At 38.6% G+C, this 18,768-nt stretch overlaps 1 long non-coding RNA gene across 1 annotated transcript; it reads right to left on the bottom strand.

The window, feature by feature from the left end:
* Window positions 1-3,472: 3,472 nt before the first annotated feature.
* Window positions 3,473-18,670, bottom strand: LOC115943121 (uncharacterized). The gene is made up of 2 exons (XR_014147959.1): window positions 18,534-18,670; window positions 3,473-6,491 (listed from the first exon to the last, which is right to left on the bottom strand). It is a non-coding gene; the product is annotated as an uncharacterized LOC115943121 (long non-coding RNA).
* Between the last annotated feature and the right edge of the window lie 98 nt (window positions 18,671-18,768).

Raw genomic sequence — 18,768 nt, 5'->3', positions numbered from 1 at the left:
TTTTTTTTTTCTTAACATATATTGCATTATTTGTTTCAGAGGTACAGATCTGATTCAACATTATTTTCTGAAACAAAATCAAGAGTGCGAGACATACAATTGCTGCCTGGGAGGTTAGAAGCAATAAAAACAACATAAAACAAAAACCCAAACTGAATTCTGAGTTTTAAAAAGGATATGTTTGCTGAGCACTGTTCTGTTGCTTTTTTCAGAAGCAAATTCAGATTCTCCAGTAAACTGAAAATGTGATAGTAGCATGAGCTTCTGAAATATTTTGTTTAAATGGACATGGAGAGGTTAGCTACTGAACTTAATATAAGCAAAACAGACCAAGTAAAATACATATTTTGGAAGCAAATGCTTTACAAACTAAGCTATAGGCTCCACTTGAGAAAGATCAGCTATTTGAAATAGCTTTGGTTAGGGAATAGTGAGAAAGTTTGAATCCCCAAAAGATTCATTTTCAGAAGAATACAAGTTGCAGATCCTAGAAAATATTTACTGTCAGCTGTCACTGAGTTTTTTTATTCATTGTTCTACTAGTTTTTCATTTTTAAGACGAACAGAACAATAAATCCTCTCAGCCTTTGGAGAGCAAATATTTTTAAGATAACTATCTCAATTCTTCCATCATACTCTTATAACGTCTTCTTGGGAAAGATGCATATTACTTATAAATATTTATGGTACATAATTTTTTAAACAAATTTGAAGTTTAGAAAATATGCATGAATTTACATTGTGTAAAAATGCAGTTACACAGTTATACCTGAGGTGGGCTTCTGTCACAGGAGAAGCCCTCCAGAGAATGAATTGTGTTTTCTCAGTTTTGGTGAGGAAAGTCAGCATTGCTTCAACCTTTTCAAACACAAAGAACCTTCCTGCAAATGTACCGTGATGGTAAGGGATATTGGTAATGGGGAAGTCTGTGCACCTGTGGGGGCAGGGAGTCTATGGGAAGTCTCTGTACTTTCCTTTCAATTTTGCTGTGAATCTTTAGAAAATCTTTAGAAAAAAAATCTTCCTGATCTTTAGAATATCATTTGAGTTTCTCTCTTAGATATGTAGGTATCTAGTATAGCTGACTGGTTGACTAAATTGTGAAGAAGAGGCCAATGTCCAGTAGACCCACCAGGAATAACATCCCAATTTGCATCTGTACACATGAGCAATGACAAGCCATGCCTGCTGCCTGGCTAATCACAGCCATAAGACACTAGCAACTGTTAAATGCATCTCAGGTTCAGAGATGTTAAAATGCTAAATTAAAAAAAGTGCAGCTTAGAAGCAACATAATTATTTCAGATGCCTCTCTGATGAGAGAGGTCATTTGAGTTTAAAGAACTGAGCCATGCAAAAATCTGGGAGAAAAACATTCTAGGCAGAGGGAACAGCAAGTGCGAATGTCCAGAGGTAGGATGAACTTGGTGTGTGTGTGTGTGTGTGGGTGTGTGGGTGTGTTTATTTCAAGTTTTTATTTAAATTCTAGTTAGTTAACATATATGGTAAAATTGGTTTCAGGTGTAAAATTTAATGATTTGTCACTTACATAAAACACCCAATGCTCATCAAAAGTGCTCTCCAATATACCCATCACCCATTTAGCCCATCCCCCACCCATCTTCCCCCATCAATCTTCAGTTTGTCCTCTATAGTTAAGAGTCTTTTATGGTTTGCTTCTCTCTCTCTTTTTTCCCCCTTTCCCTAGGTTCATCTGTTTTAATTCTTAAATTCCACATATGAGCAAAATCATATGGTATTTGTCTTTCTCTGACTGACTTACTTCACTTGGCATAATACACTCTAGCTCCATCCATATCGTTGCAAATGGCAAGATTTCATTCTTTTTGATGGCCAAGTAATATTCCTTTGTGTGTGTGTGTGTGTGCGTGTGTGTGTGTGTACACATATTTTTTATCCATTCATCAGTTGATGGACATTTGGGCTCTTTCTATAATTTGGCTATTGTTGATAATGCTCCTATAAACATCGGGGTGCATGTATCATTTTTGCATCCTTTGGGGAATTTGATGTGTTTAACAGAAGAAAAGAAAGCCAGCATAACAGATAAAATGAGCCATTAATGGGAAGGGTAGAAGGCAGATGAAACAAAGTACTGAGTCCACTTCCGAGGCTGGTTTCAAACACGGCAAAATGAAATGCTGTCCAAGGGTGAAGACCACATATGGGTTATGTGTCTATGTGCAATTATTATTTTATTTGTCCTACATCTAAATATTGCTGATGCAGCTACTTAACCAATGACCTTAATGGAAGCTGAATGTCACTGGATTTTTTTAAGATTATTAAATAATTAGGCTTGGGCGCCTGGGTGGCTCAGTCGTTAAGCGTCTGCCTTCGGCTCAGGTCATGGTCCCAGGGTCCTGGGATCGAGCCCCGCATCGGGCTCCCCGCTCCGCGGGAAGCCTGCTTCTCCCTCTCCCATTCCCCCTGCTTGTGTTCCCTCTCTCGCTGTATCTCTCTCTGTCAAATAAATAAAATCTTTAAAAAAATAATAGTAATAATTAGGCTCTACAAAAGACTCCGGAAGGCCCAAGCAGCTTGAGACTGAGACCGCTTACTCTTTGGATTTTGCTAGATGAATACCATTTAGAATCATCATTGTGATAGAGCTTCATCCTGATCCCTTGCATGTATTTCTACTGAATGGAAGTCAGAATTGGACACTCCCTTGAACTTGAGGCCCAGAACAAAGGGCCCTGACCACTAGGTCAACCACATGCAGTTTTGCAGATAGTTCACATGCAACTCAGGGAACATGGTAGGGCTACAATCCAGCCCAAGTTCCACTAACACAGCTGTGAGCCTGGTACCACGCTGTGTCCAACAAAGGGGGATCTTTTTCTAATTTGCACAAAGTCCGCATATGACCTAGCTTTGGCCCATCCCAACTCCCCCCTCACCTTTCTGGTTTTTCTAACTATTATAATTTGTTTGTATAACACTTTCTAATTTTCACAGGGCTTTAAACTTATCCTCTTGTCACACAAGGCAATCTTCTTACCCCAGTTTTATAGAGTAAACAAAGGATCAGTGAGACCATTGGTTGATCCAAGGTTTTTCCCTGAGAGTGGAAGAATTGACCCTAAGTCACAGATCTTTAGCTGGGGTCTCACTCTATACCCCGCTGCCTCCAATGTGATTATATGGGGAGAGCCACAGTGCTGGCTGAACTGATGCTCCAGGGCCTGTCTTTCGTTTTGTTGTTGTTGTTGTTTGTTTGTTTTTTCAGATTTTATTTTTAAGTAAGCCCTATGCCCAACGTGGGGCTCAAACTCACAACCCTGAGATCAAGAACAGCATGGTCTACTGACTGAGCCAGGCATCCAATCTCCAGGGCCTTTCTAACCACAGAAAGTGCTTTTCCATCCTCTTATTTTTCACATTCACTTTTTTGCTGGGCCAGCAATCCTCCCTCTTCTTCTTGTCTTTGAAGATAGAACAGCTGCTATGACCATAAAAGTGCTATTTTATTTCAAAAGACAATCACCAATTTTTTCACTTCATATGAACTTTATATTCTCACAATTTTTTCATGGTATAGAAGGGAAATGTGTTAAAGAAAGCAGCATAAAGATGACATAATAGATTCAGATGTTATTCTCTAAATAACTTGTTCTGGTATCTATAATTGTGGTATCATTGCAGAGCATACTGGGTCACAGCGTTTTCCCAATGGGTTTCAATCTCTTCGGGCAACCTCACACTCATCTTTCCATGCCAGGCCTCCTTTTGGTTGAGACCTCAAGAACCCAGGTTTGAATTCTCTCTAACTCATTCTAGAATCACTTCCTAGGTCAGGGTCTGAGGAAACATCCTTAACCATCTTTTCTTAGGTTGTGATCTCTCCCTTTGTCAGAAGGCAGGAACTCTCTCACTTTACTTATCTTCCAAATTCTTTGTTAATCTAGAAGTCAGAGTAATATTAATGTATATGGAGACCAAAACAGGTGAGTGAGAATGTATTCACCTGCTGACTACAAAGAGAGAATAAAGATAGTGCAGTGAATTCTGAATAAAATTGAATTTTATTCGACTATCCATTAAACTGAGGTTTTGTTTTTTTTTTTAAAGATTTTATTTATTTATTTGAGAGAGAGAATGAGATAGAGAGAGAGAGCATGAGAGGGGGGAAGGTCAGAGGGAGAAGCAGACTCCCTGCTGAGCAGGGAGCCCGATGCGGGACTCGATCCCGGGACTCTAGGATCATGACCTGAGCCGAAGGCAGTCGCTTAACCAACTGAGCCACCCAGGCGCCCTAAACTGAGGTTTTATATTAAAATAGCCTAGGTTTTTATTTGTTTGTTTATTTATTCATTTTTTTAAGATTTATTTACTTATTTTAGAAGGGGGAGGAGGGGCAGAGGGAGAGAGAGTCTCAAGCAGACTCCAGGCTTTGAGCATGGAACCCAACTCAGGGCTCAATCTCATCACCCTCAGATCATGACCTGAGCCAAAATCAAGAGCCAGATGCTCAACCTGCTGAGCCACCCAAGCGCCCCTATAATAGCCTGCTTTTGAAAATGATGGCAACAGAAAGTTCTTTATTTTGTTTTGCTTTTTAAAAAATGTCCTGACTTGGCAAAATAAGGTCACAAAGCCATAAGAATGGGAGCTATTGTCCTAAGGTCTGATACAGGATGAACAAATCCTTACTGTGGAAGATACTTCCATATTCCTCTCATGTGTGTTTTACCTCTCATGGCCAGAACTGGCTCAGCAATTCTCAATCCATAATGGAAGCAACGTACTTTGCCAAAATATTGCTTGCAATTATTCTGAGAATAGAACCCAGAAAGAACTTATGTACCTATCAAAAAGGAAATGGCTAAATATACCATAGAACAAGGGATAGCATACAGCAGTTAAAAGAATGAGACTGATACAAATATATGACAGTTAAACTCTCTCTAACCAAGTATTTTATGAAAGAAGGAGTGTATTCATTATCTAGTGTATTAGTCTGGGATCTCCAGAGAAATAGAACCAATAAATGTATATCTTCTAAATCTACCTATCTACCTATCTATATACACATAATGATAGAGACAGAGATTTATCATAAGGAATTGGCTCATGAATTATGGAGGCTGAGAAGTCCAAGATCTGCTGTTGGCAAACTTATGAAAAAATATTAATTTTTCAAAATCACTGGGATTTCTCTTAATGATAGGAGATTGTGAATTTATTATAAGGAAAAGACAGAACCAATGAATAATGGGTACACACTCCATCAACTAATTGATTTATACAGAACTTACGCCCTTCGGAAAATATTTGTGTATTTTTGCTAACTTGGGACATCCTCATTATCACCCCTTTGCCCTACAGGGGAGAGGTAACATTTTGCCCTTTACCACTGAGCCCTGGCTGGGACAAGCCCTTCCCTGATCCCCCCACCAGAGCTGAGAAATGTTGGCAGGGAAGTTTAGCGCAGGCAGTCACCTCTTACTGTCCTCAAAAATGGCTTCTGTCAAAGATGCCACCCCCAGTGGGACCCTGCCTTGACTGCCTCCCTGTTTGGCCCCTGCCTATCTTGACGTCTCAAGGTCCACATCATACTCCCAGCAAGGACTCAAAAGAGAAAAAAGTTCTTCTTCTCTAGTTCCTGTACCTCCTCCATCCTTAAATTTTGCACCACAATAATTTACAACTACTAGTCAAGTGGATGATCACCAGGAGAATTGTTTCCCTTCAAAAGAATCACCACCCAAAGAGGGCTATGGTTATTCTAAGCTCCACCCCCTCACACCCCTCAAGATAATTATGACATATGGTAGCCAACATCAGGACATTCTGGGTTATAGAATCTTAGTGGGCATATCCACAATCCACTCTGTGCTAAACTGGACTAAGTCCAAGCCACTTCTTCAAAGTCCCAGAGGTAGATCAGGTATGCCTATCTCTCCTGCAGCTTTAGAGGTTCTGCTCCTAATTCTCTGTGCATTACTCCACAAAGAAGAACACAATTTTAGCATCCTTTGATGATCCTGATGATGATTATAATGGTGGCTGCAAATGGTGATTTTTCTAATTCTATAATTTTTTCCACATTTATTAGCTGGCAGCCTTTGAAAGAAGAAAGCTCACCTCCACCACCACCTTTAGTTTGAGTGTCACTATGGACTAATGGGTTCTTTTCTGACTCGAGATGATATAAACCATTATCATTGTTGTTCTTTTTGATGTTCAGTGTATCACAAATTTGGGCAGCAGGAAAAACTTTAAGCTAATTCCTGTATCTTTTTTGACATGTCCCCATTAATTTTGAGTACTTCCTTAGTTTTTTGCACAAGATGTTTCCAACTTACTGTGTATTTCCTGTATCCCAGACTTAAAATCAGCCATTTCCCCCAAAGAAACTGGGTTCCTCTCAGTGGAGAATAGTATTTAGAAATCAGCATCTGTGTACGAGGTATGCCCAGTGTTACTGGAACATTATTGCTTCTAGGCTTCTTCAGGAAACAGAGCTAGGAAATAAACATTTTTAAAGAACCATGAGTTAATACTGATACCTCTAATTCAAATCAAATCTAATTTCAAAAGAACATAATTCTTCCTATCCTCTTCCTATTCCAATCACAATCTCCCTTCTCCCATAGTGAGGAAAGATCTCCTGGTTTCCAACAATTTTCTCATCATACACAAAATAACTTCAGATTTCTTTACTGATAGCATTATGAAAAACAAACCTATGAAGAAAATGTCATTACTTATTCACAATTCTATTTGTACTTAAAATACCTTCTGTTAAGGGAGTACTGTGCTCAAAAGTAAACTGAATTCTTTTTTCTGAGTGGTTATAGGATCAATGTGATAGTTTCATCAGTACGGTTAATTTGTATCTGTGTTCAATATTAGGGTTTGTTTTTTAAATTTTTATTGATTTAATATGCAAAACATTTACATGGTTCAAAAGTCAAAACTACATAAAGAAGTAAGCTCAGAGCAGTCGTACTATTTCAACATTTTCATTAGTTTCTGGTTTATCCATACATATATATATATATTTTTTTTAAGTAATATGCACATATAGGGGCACCTGGGTGGCTCAGCTGGTTAAGTGTCTGATGTTGATTTCCGCTCAAGTCATGATCTCAGGGTCATGAGATTGAGCCCAGTGCTGGGCTCCACTGCTTGGGATTCTCCCTTTCCCTCTTCCACCACTGGTGTACACTTTCTTTAAAAAAATAATAATAATATGCAAATATATATGTTGTCTTATTTCCCCCATTCCTACAAAAATATTTGTATTATATATACTCTTCCACAACTTTTTTTTTTTTAAAAGAATTTATTTATTTATTTGACAGAGAGAGAGAGAGAGCGAGAGCAGGAACACAAGCAGGGGGAGTGGGAGAGGGAGAAGCAGGCTCCCAAGGAGCAGGGAGCCCAATGCGGGACTTGATCCCAGAACCCTGGGATCATGACCTGAGCCAAAGGCAGACGCTTAATGACTGAGCCACCCAGGCGCCCTTCCACCACTTTTTTTTTCATTTAACAATATTCCTTGAAAACACTCCAAGTCCGTTTATAGAGATCTCTGCTGCACAGGCTGTTCTCTATTCCTGCCATGAAAATTGATTTATTTAAACTTTTATCTCTACTAAGGACAATTTTAGAAATTTTAAGTTTCCTAGGAAATTATTTCTTTCAACTAGATTTTCAAGTGCATTTGCACAAAATTGTACAAAGTAGTCTCAAACTTTAAAAAACTTCTACCATTGCAAAGTTTAGATCTTCCTTGTCATTTCTCATTTTGTGCATTTTCTCCCTTTGTTTCCTCTCTTGATTAGGTTAGCTGGTAGTGTGTCTATTTATTTTTTGCCTAAGAACTGTTTTATTTCCTTTTCCCAAAGATTTATTAGTTCTGTTATTTTTTATTTTCCAATAATTAATTTCTACTTTTTAATCTTTATTATTTTCTTCTTCCTGCTTTCTTTGGTTTCTTTTACTGTTTGCTTAAAGGTTTGGAATTGAAAGTTTAATTCATTTAGTTCCATTTTCCTCCACTTTTACTGATAAAATTATTTTAAGCTATTGCTGTTTCTCCTGTCATTGCTCTAATTATCCCTCTATCCCCCATATTTCCTGTAAAATAAGTTAGAAGCCTAATTAGATTTTTTTATGCAAGAATACTCAATGGATGGTTGTGTACTTTCAATTACATCACACCACAAAGTACACATTATTGTCCTAGCTTTATTGTTGCTAAAATTGATCATTGGGCTCTGGTGGTGTAGCCAGGTTTCTCTATTGTAAAGTTCCCTATCAACATTTTACCCAATATTTTTAGTAACCTTAGGTGATGTTTCCCAGATAGCCTTTACATCATTAGAGGATGCAAAAGGGTGATGGTCTATCCTATCATTGCTTCTTTATTCATAGCTGGCACTCATTCACAAAAAACTTTTCCTCAGGGCACCTGGTAGGTTCAGTCGGTAGAATGTGTGACTCTTGACCTCGGGGTGTGAGTCTGGGCCCCACATTGGGTGTAGAGATTACTTAAAAGTAAAATCTTAAAAAACAAAAACAAAAACCTTCCTCATCTATGAAGAACTATTCCTCACTAATTATTTATTTATACAGGAAAGGCAGGATACTTGATTAACCCCCCCCTATTCATCAATGTTTAAATTACATTACTTAGTAATCTGGCAACCTCCAATGGTAACCAATGTGTTCTTTAAAGCATCATCATGAACAGATTTATACATATTTGATGTTTCAATTCATTGCAGTCATTACTGTTTTTACTTAACTTTTAAAATTTTATACTTATATCTCTTTTACAGTGAAAATCTCAAATTCTAATGGTATTAACACAATTATATCTGTCTTTTCCTATGTCATCACTATTTTTACTACAAATAAGACAACCAAATGCAGTATAAAATTTCTTCACAGTTCTTTTTTCTTTAGAATACATCCTACCAGGGGTATACTGTATTTTAAAATGAAGTAATTGCTTTATCTACATAGCTATGATACCAAATTGATACATGGTTATGTTCATTTGTTTCCATTTGTTTTCAATTTTAGGGATTTATTTTTCCTGTTTTCTAATTATATAAACCGTTTATATGGTTCAGAAGCCAAAACTATATAACAAGATGCACCCACAGAACTTTTTCTTCTATCTTTGCCCTTTTATCCTGCATTCTCTCTCCCAATATAGGAAACCATTTTTATTAGTTTTTGATGTATTGTTTCATTGTTACTTTGTGAAAAATATAAACAAATGTTTTCCCACCATACCAATATTTTCTCACCATTTCTCATACAAAAGGTAGCATACCATAACTTGCATTTTACTTTATTTCACTTAACAATATAGCCTGGCTATTGTTCCATACCAATATATCAAGGTATTTCTCATTCCTTTCTACAGCTGCATAGTTCTCCACTGCTTAGATGCACTGTAGTTTATTAAACCAGTTCCCTGTCACTGGACGTTTGAGTGGTTTACAGTTTCACAGGTTTGTGCCTGTAATTTCATATTTTTGAAAGTATATCTTTGGGAGACATTCCTAGAAGTGAGATTGTTGGGTCAAAGGTAATATTGCCAAATATCACCCCCATGGTGGTTATACATTTTGCCTTTCCACAAGCAAATGTGGTTTTCCTCTACATTTTCTTCTGAGTTTTATGGTTTTAGCTTCTATGTGTAAATATTTGATCCATTTTTAGTTAACTTTTATATATGATGTTAGGTCAGGGTCCAACTTCATTCTTTTGGACATGATATCCAGTTGCAAAGACTGGATTTTCACCATGAATGATATTGCCACCCTTGTTGAAGTCATTTGAACATGCAGATGACAGATTATTTCTGGGCTCTCTATTCTATTCCTTTGGTCTTATTGCCAAAACCACACTGTTTTGATTTCTATAGTTTTGTGTCTACGGCCATACCACCCTGAACGCGCCCGATCTCATCTGCTATAGTTTTGTAGTAAGTTTTTAAATCAGGAAATGTGAGACCTACAACTTTGTTCTCTTCTTTTTCAAGATTACTTTGGTTATTTGGGGGCCCCTGAGATTCTGATGAATTTTAAAATGGATTTTTCTATTTCTGCAAAAAATGCTATTTGAATTCTCATAGGGATTGCATTGAATCTGTAGATCACTTCGGGTAATACTGATATTTCACCAATATTAAGTCTTTCAGTCCACAAATACAGAATACCTTTTTTTTTTAAAGATTTTATTTATTTATGAGAGTCGGGGAGTGAGGGAGGGAGTGGAAGAGCAGAGGGAAAGGGACAAGCAGACCCAGTGCTGAGTGGGAGCCTGACGTGGGGCTTGATCTCAGGACCCCGACCTGAGCAAAAACCAAGATGGGACACTTAACTGACTGAGCCACCTAGGCACCCCCAGAATATCTTTCCATTTATGTTTTCTTTCATTTCTTTGAGCAATGTTTTATAGTTTCCAGTGTATGAGTCTTTCGAAGTATTTTATTATTTTTGCTGTTGTAAATGGAGTTGTTTTCTTAATTTCCTTTTCTGATTGTTCATTGTTAAATATTTCCCTTATTATAGAAAGATTGAGCATCTTTTCATACACTTAGAGGCTATTTGTATTTTTTGGTGGAACTGTCTGTTCATATCTTTTACTCATTTTCTTACTATATTGTTAGTATTTGATTCTCAATTTTTAGGAGCTCGGTATATTACTAATATTAGCTCTCTGGATAGGGGTTTGAGTTACACAGGTGTATGCATGTCAAAAATCAGTGAATGTACACTTAAGTTTTGTGCATTATTGCGTTTAAATTTTATGTCTGGAGACATAAACAAATATTGAACTCTGATTAGTGATAAACATGTAGAAGTACTTAAAAAGCAGTATACTGATGTTTGCGGTTTACTTTGAATGCATCGAAAATAATATGAGTGGATATATGGGTGTTTCCTACATAATTTTTTCAAATTTGCTATATGTTTGACAATGTTCATAATGAAATACTGAGAAAAAATAGTAGCCCTTTAATCATATACAATACAAATATTTTCTCCAAGTTGTCATTTTTTCTTTTATTTTTCTTAAGGTTTTTTTTCTTATGAAAAAATGTTTTTAAAATTATTTATAGATGTACTTGTGAATCTTTTATTGCTTAACTTTGAGTCACATTGTGCAGAGTTTTCCTTCTCTTAAAAAGCAATTCATCCATTACTTTTTTCTAGTACTTGCATTATTTCCTCTGTGTGTGTGTCTGTCTCAGCCAAAACATTATTTTTAAAGAAATAAATCATTGTGGATCCAGTGAAGTGCCCTGGGCACCCTAGTCTCTGTCCCTTTATCCCATCCCCAGAAGTAATCACTAAGCTGATTTTGGCATTTATCACTTTTGTGCTTTGGTTATATATGTTTACCATACATGTATATTTACAAACAATATATAGCTATGGCTTTCACATCTGTAAAACATACTCACAAATAGCACCTTTCTGGAACTTGTTTTCTTTGATCAATGTCATATTTTTGAAATTTATCCAAGATAAGAAATATAGCTCTAATCCATTCATTTTAAATGTTAACATAAAATTCTTCCTAAGAAAATACTGCATTTATTTATCAGTCTCCCATGTGTGTATTTTTAGTTTGTTTCAAATTCCCCTCATTAAAAGACAGCTGTCATAAACATTCTTGCAGATATCTTCTTGTATGCATGCGCAAGGGTTTCTCCAGGGAAGACACCTAAGAGTGGAGTTGCTGGTTTATAGGACATGCACATCTTCAGTCTTGCTAGAGAGGTGATACAACTTGCTAGAGAAGTGATACACAATACCTTCACCAGCAGTGACTATATACTGACAACCTGGTATTATTGGACTTTAAAATTTCTGGCAGATATGGAAGGATATCTCATTGTGGCTTTAATATGCATTTCCTTGATTCCTATGAAAATGTGCCTCTTTTCAAACATTTATTGACCATGCAGATTTCCTCTTCAGTGAATTACCTGTCCATATCTTTTGTTAGTTTTTCTCCTGGTCTATGCAGGGCAGCTTCATGGGCATGGGACTTACGCACTTAGAAGTGTGCTTGTTTAATGCTCTGCTGTTGCTATCCTGAAATTCTTAATTTTTTAACAAGGGTCCTTGCATTTTCATTTTGCACTGGGCTCCACAAATTATGTGCCTGGTCCTGAGCTTGAGCCATGTTTGAAATGAATTTTGAAAGATGAAAAGGGATTCATATAGATCTGCTGTTCAACATGGTGGCCACTTAGCTACATGCGGCTACTTAAAATTAAGTAAAATTAAAAATTCAATTCTTCAGTCTCATGAGCTACATTTCATGTGCTCAGTAGGTACAAGTGGTTAGTGTCTACGGTATTAGAAAGCAGAGAGCATGTTTATCTTTAGAGAAAGTTCTACTGGACATTGCAGCTCTAGACTCTTCTGCCTGAAGTATGGCCCACCGACTAGGAGTATCCCATCACCAATCAGTCTGTTAAAGTGCAGAATCTCATACTCCATCCAGGGACCTACTGAATCAGAATCTGCTTTCAACAAGACATCCCCTACCCTCCCAGTGATTCTCACGCACATTCAAGTTTGAGAAGCACAACTACAGAAGACATAGGCCTTGGGTGAGTTAGATAGGTGAGTTCCTAGGGTGGAGGGAATCAGAGAGTGAAACTACATTCTGAGGGTACAGTGGGTACAAAGACAAGTACATGAAAATGTACCCACAGTAGGAACCAGAACAGAAGGAACTGATAGGCTGAGGCAGATTGTGAAGGGCTTTATAGCCCTTTGGATTATGCCCTGCAGGGAACCACTGACCAATTTAAAACCAGAGTGCATGGAAAGATTTGGGTTTGAGGAAGACTGCTCAATGTGAAAGACCAGACAGGCAACCTGGATGTCAGGGGAGTGGACAGAAAGCTAGGACATAAACCCAGGTGTGAGATAAAGCTTTCTAGGGAGCACATGATGGATCAGAAGGGCAGGGGTCTCAGAGAGAGAGAGAGAGAGAGAGAGAGAGAGAGAGAGAAGCCACAGGATTTTGGTGACTGAGTGGACCTGTGGAGTTAAGGGAGAAAAAAGAAGAACTGAAGGTCAAACTTGGGTGACTGATAAATGGGGCTGCTTTTAACCAAATCAGGTATCCAGAGAATAAAAAGATTTTATGAGGTTGACTTGGACATGTTAAATCTGAGGTATTCTGGGACATCTGTTCACTGGTTTCCTCACCTGCCAAATGAAGACAGTGATAGCATCCATCCCCCAGGACTGATGCATTAACAATCAGCTGATACAGTGTATGTGAACACATACACTTTGTTAATGTTCAAGCCATAGACATGTCATCTAGCATCAGCCCTGCACGTACCCACAGTCTGATGGAAGGACACAGAGGAGAGACTGAAATACGGCCTGCCGTTGCACCAAAGCAGCACCATCCATCTAGTTCAGTAAGATAGGAGATGCTGGAGGAAAATGCTGAAGAGAATGAAAAATGTGGACAGTCAAGTAAGAAAAATAAGATAACAAATCATCAATTAGAAATACACCCCAGCTGCTTCTAAACATAATAAATTGTCAAAGCTTTCCATCAAGTAGAAGAAGACAGAGTTACAATGAGATTTTGGAGAAAACACATATTAAAAAATTCAACTGAGCAATTAGTAGCAGCATTTACTGTAGATTAGAAACCCTCTCCAGAATCACTTCTGCTTTGGAAGATACTCGGCATATATTACAAACTGTTGTTATGTTTCGATTTTCATCTGCAGACAAATTTAAAGTTAAAATGTAGTAAGTCTTTAAAGGTGATTGCTAGTTCAAACTTATCATTAAGCAGACTGCTTCCTAACTCTTGACTATGTATTTGGAAAATGTCTAGGAAGTTTAACCATCTGATTGGTTAGACAGTATCGGGGTATGAAATATAATTCTTTGATGCATGCTGTTCTTCTAGAATTTATAGTGAGTGCTGGGATTCTTAAATTTGTTCTGCTTTTGTGAAGTAAGCAAACGATCTGACTTTAAACTTCATAAAACTATTCAGTTAAATTCAATGCATATTTGTTGAAGATATATCAGCCAGGTGGGGTGGGAGGGCATGATCATTTCTCTCAGGAAGTGGATAATCTCAAGGCAGGGGCACTTCTAAACAAGTACTGAGGAAAGTGAGTCAGTGCTCACAGAGTCAGAAACAGGATGGTAAGTATAAAGGCATCATAAAGTGCGAGGGATTCTTTCCATCTAATCAAACCTCTCAACCTTCCTGCTAGCTTACAGGAAATGCAGGAGCTAGAGAAATGCAGTATGGATAAAGGAGAGAGTAAGACAATAAACTGCCATCGGAGATCATAAATTTGAAGTTTTATAACTCAATTTGAAATGATCTGAATAAGGCTCTGAGAGCCAGTCTAATGTCAAGGTCATCATCAGCCCTTGATCTCCCTTGGTGGGGCACACAGCAGAAATCTGCCATTTAGTTCAGCTAGCTGTGGCCACAGTATCTGCAGCAACTCCCATAGAGAGTGAGAGACTATTACTATTTGCCCAGCCCTTTAATTCAAATTGGCCTCTGGGTTTCCTCTGATCCACGAAATGTGGCATATGTGACCTTGTTGACTCCCCAGGTTATGCTTTAATAAGTCTGACAGCTTCCACCTGCATAGATGCTGCCCACACACGGACAACGTCGCCTGTGAAGGTTGAGGGGCCACATCCTCCTGTCAATGAGAGAATCCTCCCAGAAGATTCTCCAGGAGAAGAATCGTGGCCCTCAGCGGATAGCATCACCAACTGCCAGACATGTGAGACTACCTTGGACCTTCAGCTCAACTGACTCTTCAATTCAGGGTTTGGAAAACTACAGCTTAAGGGCCAAATCTGGCCCTCAGACTGTTTTTATGTTGGGCCCTTGAGCTAAGAATAGCTTTTGCTTTTCAAAGGTTTGCAAAAAAAAAAAAAGAAATAAATAAGAATAATATGCAACAGAGACAAAGCCTAAAATACACATTATTGGGCTCTTTAGTGAAAATTTTGCTGATCCCTGCTACAGCTGAACATAACTGTGTAAGCCCAAACAAAACCACAAAGGAACCAACCAACCAACTCTCAGAATTGTGAGAAATATCAAACATATATTTTTAATACATGGGAGAGGTTGTTCTACCGCAATGGGGAACTGAATCATAAGCTGCTAAATGCTACACAATGAACAAAGAGACTGCCTCAAAGGAAATAACTCTAAAAGGTTTTGGACCTTTTCTTCTCACTCGTTTAATTTCGGTGGATTTCTTATCCCAATCTGGCTGTCCATGGCTCTGTTTTTCATTCTAGGGAGATTTTGGCAGCTATAAGCACACATACATACTAGTTATTCATGGGATGTTCAAAACATTTTTAGAGCAAGTACTGGGGGACACCTGGCTGGCTCAGTCAGCAGAGCATGTGACTCTTGATCTGGGGGTTGTGAGTTCGAGCCCCACATTGGGTGTAGAGATTACTTAAAAATAAAAAATCCTTAAAAAAAAAAAACAAGTATTGGGGTGCGTGGGTGGCTCAGTCGGTTAAGCGACTGCCTTCGGCTCAGGTCATGATCTCGGGGTCCTGGGATCGAGCCCCGCATCGGGCTCCCTGCTCGGCGGGAAGCCTGCTTCTTCCTTTCCCACTCCCCCTGCTCGTGTTCCCTCTCTCGCTTTCTCTCTGTCAAATAAATAAATAAAATCTTTAAAAAAAAAAAACAAGTATTGAACTGTAACTTTTCTAAAATAAAAAATACAGAATTTATAAGATATAATATCAATGTCCTAAAGCATCCTTCCAAATACAGAGGTCTTTCCACCCCCTAGATTAACTATTTGCAATGGAACTTGCCTAGTTTTGTTATCAATGGACTTCCTTTCCTTAGTGAGGTAAACTGTCAGCCAAGGTGGGGTGAAGAATGGCTGTGATAAAGGCATTAGGTAGCAATAATCACTTTACCCTTTGCAAAGGGCACAGCCACCTGCCAGGGCTGGAACCAGGAAAAGAATCACAACAGTGATTTAGACCTGAATATTCACTTAGCCTGAACTTCCACTACTACTATCTAAATATAGTTTTGTTGTATACCCATTTTAACTCCTATATTCACCTATATTATTTTTCAGAGAACCTTCAAATTATCACAAATGATTTTTAAATGCATATTTCACTCCTCTATTCTTTCCCTTTTGCGGACAAAGGAAAGCAGCAGTCTGACAAGGAAGCAGCAGCAGGTGAACCAAGGAATCTGTAAACCAGAAGAAACAGCAGGCCATATTTACAGCTGAAGCAAATGTGTGGGTTACATCTGGGGATGGCCAGTTATGGCTAGGCTCAAAGTTCAATAGATGAGATGACACAGACCCACCAGATTTTGAGCAAAGGACTAATACGATCAATACCACGCATCTGGATTTGCATTTGGCCTAGAGCAGTGTGGTAGCTCCTTTCCCAATATTTCCCTCCTCTCCCAGTGATCATGCCCTTGTCTGACCTCCTCCACTTGAACCTTGAATAGTCCTTCACTTGCTTTTAACCAACAGAATGTGACAAAAATGATGCTACATCACTTACAAGGCTCGCTTCTGCCTTGCAGCTTCGGGCTTTGGGACTTTTAGTATGCTGACTTTGACGAAATTCAGGTCAACGGTTAGGGGCAAGAGCAGACACTAATTAGCTGATGCAAATGAAAATCACTGATACAACCCAGTGACTTAGACCAACTTACAAAAATTGTCCTCTTTTGAGAAGTAGGATATAGGTTGTCTGTTTAGAACTCTCCATTTGTCTGTACAATAGATGATGCCCTTTGAGAGTTCTCTTGGGGAAGTTGTGGCAGTCATTGTTATATAGAGTAAACTTGACATAGCTCTTGCCCAGCACAGCTTATGAGCTTAAAACGGATGAGCTCACATCCATAGATACTTATATGAGTCAGAGACCAGAGGACCACAGGCAGAGATAACATACAGCATTACATACTCTTGATTTGTTTCTGTTATTAGAACGGAGTGGGTAGTATACATCAGGTATGCCCAGGTACATATAGGACACTCCTGGATTTTATTTTTTTTTTAACACTCCTGGATTTTATAAAATCTTCTTTTTCTCTAAGATTTTATTTATTTATTTGACAGAGAGCTAGCACAAGCAGGGGGAGCAGCAGGGAGAGGGAGAAGCAGGCTCCCCACTAAGCAAGGAGCCCAATGAAGGGCTCAATCCCAGGACCCTGAGATCACGACCTAAGCCAAAGGCAGACACTTAACTGACTGAGCGACCCAGGCGCCTCTATAAAATCTTCTTAAAGCATACATCACAGGACCTATAGAAAGCACCACTGCTTTTACAGAATTAACCACAGGAACTCTAAAGTGGCCCAAACTCTAAAGAGACCAGAGTTTTACTGTTCTTTGAATAAAGCTAGAATTTAATTCAATGAAGCATCTATCACAAGGTGATCTGAGGTAGTAGGTACCAGAATGAACCAGGTGATTACTCTGCCCACCCAGATGAATGGATTTTTAACCTGTGTTCTCCTTGCAGGAATCTAAGATTTTCTCCTACAAAGAGTTCCAAAGTCTCCACTCTCTGGATTACCTATTAACCACAAAAGGGAAAGTAGACTTTATAATGGACTATATAGAGAAATCTGTAGGACAATTCAGATTTCAGTTGATACTGGGGCAACCTAATATTATATATTTAAAAATTAATATTATGTGTTTAATATTCAATACTATGTTCTTCCAGATGGGAAACAATATGAAGAGCACCTCCTAAAGTCTGAAGGATTCTTTACATCTAATCAAACGTCTTGATCTTCCTTCTAATTTACAGTAAATGCGGGAGCTAGAGAAAAGGTTAAATGATATCAGGAGGAATAAAAGGTCAAACAAATGGAGAGAGCAGAACCCTCTGTCAGGTAACTGTCCTAGACTCTCCAAAAAGTTAATGCCATGAAAACAAAAAAATGTGTGTGTGTGTGGGGGAGTTGTTCTGCATTAAAAGAGAGGAACATAACAAGTGCAATGCATGAATCTTCATTGGACTGTCTTTCTACAAAACCAATGTATAAGACATCTTTTGACAACTGGAAAAATTTGCATATGGGCTAGATATCAGGTTATATTATCACATTATTAAGTTTCTTAGATATGATTAAGTTTCTTACGCGGTTGCACAGAAGGATGTCTGTCTTTATACTTAGGAAATGCAGGCTGAAATATTTAGGCGAGAGAAAAAGGTTAACACTTACTCAACCTTGGAGTTAAGTACTTGGGTGCTCCCTGAACTATTCTTTCAACTTTCCACGTGGTGATGCTGGAGCCAAGCTGTTCACAGGCCCACAGCCAAGTGGCCTGAATGGGGAACTGTTTTCAGAGGGCACTATGCCAGCGGTGTCGGGAGAGGAGAGGAAACATTATTTCTGGATTAATTCAACCACCTCCACCCAAGACCGGCACGACCAGAAGAACCCATACAGCAACACCCAGCTCCCACGCCTAAAAGCCTCACCACTTCTTCCAGTTAGTGAAGACTCTGGGTCGGACAGACTGAATTCTCCAGACCAAAGAAGAGTTTCGAGATGAATTCCCCGAAAGCAAGCGACTTCCTGGGACTCCTGTTCATACACCAGACCATTGTAACCTGACGTGTCCACCCGCCACCGCTTCATTCTCCATCGATTCTAGAAGAACGCACATTTCTTCTGAGATATGGAACTTGCCGAGGTTTCTTCTCTCCTTAACAG

Source organism: Leptonychotes weddellii, chromosome 1 (genome assembly GCF_054177405.1).
Source record: "Leptonychotes weddellii isolate Sample4059 chromosome 1, ASM5417740v2, whole genome shotgun sequence".
In the NCBI taxonomy this organism is placed as follows: domain Eukaryota; kingdom Metazoa; phylum Chordata; class Mammalia; order Carnivora; family Phocidae; genus Leptonychotes; species Leptonychotes weddellii.
This window is presented reverse-complemented; position numbering and strand designations above follow the sequence as displayed.